This window comes from Acomys minous (assembly GCF_964271855.1).
Source record: "Acomys minous genome assembly, chromosome: 9".
NCBI lineage: Eukaryota > Metazoa > Chordata > Mammalia > Rodentia > Muridae > Acomys > Acomys minous.
In genome coordinates this window covers 60196480-60198998 of record NC_140490.1, presented here as the reverse complement: position 1 = coordinate 60198998, position 2519 = coordinate 60196480, and the positions used below count along the sequence as shown (strand labels likewise).

General features: G+C 43.5%; 1 pseudogene across 1 annotated transcript; it reads left to right on the top strand.

Moving 5' to 3' along the window:
- The first annotated feature begins 813 nt into the window (after positions 1-813).
- Positions 814-1573, top strand: LOC311605710 (replication factor C subunit 4-like; annotated as a pseudogene). The gene has a single exon. The product of its transcript is annotated as a replication factor C subunit 4-like (transcript).
- Positions 1574-2519: the final 946 nt, after the last annotated feature.

Here is a 2519-nt window from a genome sequence, read left to right as displayed (position 1 = left end):
TGAGGTATGGGGACAAAAACAAAAAACAAAAAAGAAAAAAAAAAGAACAGGAGGAGTCACCAGGGACTCATTAGTTTCCTGAGTCTCTTACTTCTCCACAGGGGTTTTTATAGCCTAGGTCTCCAGGCATTTGTACTGGAAGCATCTTCATGTTAGTGTGGGCAGGGGATGATGAAGAATGAGGGCCAGGCAACAGTGAGAAGATGGAGAAGACAAAAGGCACGGAAGGGGAATGCAACACAGTGGTAAGTGCTTGTCTACCGCACATAGGATCCAAGTTTCAACCATTTGTAACACACACACAGATATACACCTGAGCTCAGACACTTGCAGGCATGCACACACAGGCACACATGTGGGCCGCACATGGGGAGGGAGGGAGGAAGGGAGCGAGGGAGAGACAGAGACTTCAAAATGAACTTGGTCACAATCAAAGCATTCTCTAAACAAACTAGGTACAGACCCATGGGACAGCAGCAACTGAGGAGAAACTATGCAGGCATTTCTAAAGGGCACATCTGTCAGTACTAAGCCACAACTGACCAAGGACCAGGGTGATACCTGCCACTACAAGAAGCAGTGGAGAAACCAAGAAAGTCAAACCAGTTCTTTGGTAGAAAATTATTGCCCAAATGTATGAAGTAAGTCGCTTTCCAGGAAGAAGTGGTTGCAGTGCTGAAAGTGTCTTTACAAGACGCTGATGATCTTTCTAACCTCTTGTTCTGTCAACCATCTGGAAGAGGCAAAGCATCCACAATTTTGAGAGGATCTACAGAATTCTTGGGCTGTGAACTCTTTTCTTTAAGAGTTATTGAGTTAAATACATCTGATGAACATGGAATGCAAGTAGTCCTAGAGAAAGTGAAGAACTTTGCTCAGTTAACTGTGCCAGGAAGTCGTTCAGATGGGACGCCATGTCCTCCCTTTAAGATTGTAATTCTGGATGATGTGGATTCTATGACCTTGGCTACTCAGGCAGCTTTAAGATGTACCATGGAGAAAGAGTCAAAAACAACCAGATTCTGCCTCGTCTGTAACGATGTCCATCAAATAATTGAACCCCAAACTTCTAGATGTTCAAAGTTCTGCCACTGTCAGATAAGACTTCGCAGAAGCAATGACTGGATACTGCCCAGAAGGAAAATGTCAAAATTGGCAATGAGGAAATAGCTTATCTTGTTAAAATATCAGCAGGAGATTTGTGGAAAGCCATTACACTTGTGCAAAATGCTACTTGACTAACAGGTGGAAAGACATCATAGAAGATGTGAACACAGACATTGCTGGGATAACAGCAGCTACAACCATTGATGGAATAGTCTCCACATGTCACAGTGGTTCTTTTGACAAACTGGAAGTTGTGGTAAAGGACCTAACAGATGAAGGACATGAGGCTACACTGCTTGTCAATCAACTTCATGATGTTTTTCTAGAAAATAAAAAACTTTCTGATAAACAGAAGTCTATTATTACAGAAAGACTTGTTGAAGTGGATAAGTGTTTAGCAGATGGACATCTGCAGTCGATGAGCCTTTGTGCAACAGTAATGCAGCAGTTAACTCAGAATTGTTGAAGACACTGACTCTTGTGTAATTACCAAGCCAGCTTTTTGCATAACAGCAACAAATGAACAAATTATAAAGTGAAACAAAGAAGCAAACAAAAAATACAAGGTACAACGCTAAAAGGAGACTATGGAGAACACTAAATGGGATCTCTATCAGCATCCTATCTAGAACCTTCTGGTACTGTGAAAGCTACCCAGCATGGAGAAAACTTCCACATCAGTACCAGCTTGATTGCTTCAAGTTGTGAGACTAAACTGTGTGGGGACTTCAGCCATAGGATCTTTCCATTGAGTTCTGGTCGCAGCCAGGAGCAATGGCAAGACCTGTATCATTTTAGAGACCCTGGGAGCTCCCCGGCTAGCAACCCAAAGGAAGGTATCCCATACCTCGCACTAGGTTTTCTTTTGATAACCTATGGTCTCTGGGAGTAGTGTTCATCCACTCTCTGAGGGCAGAGAGAATGTAAGAGTTTCCAGAGGATTGCTACAACACAGGGACTTCTGGACACAACAGGACCATTGCATCTATGAGCTCAGCAGCTGACTGCCTGCAGGTGATACATTCAAGATAGAGCTAGTCACCATTCCAGCAGGGACAAGAGAAGAGCCTAGGAGGAGTTAAGTATTTTGGGGGCCATAGGATCCACTCTTTCCTTCCCACTTTTGGAGTAAGTGACTTCTTTGATGAAGCTCGAGGGACAGCAATTGGACCATAAGGCACACTCTAATATCCCCACACTTTAGCTGTCCATCCGGCATCAACGAAGATGTCACTTACCCCAAATTCTGGGGTTGGAGAGTGTGTATTATGGTCTGAAAATATAGTACTGGCAGTTGATGGTTGCTCAGGAGGGAGAATCAGGGGGTTTTACCTGGCAGATTGCCTATGAGCTAAAGGAAACCCTATATCCAGGTATATATAGATAGCATTAATTGGACTCAGTGGCTTACA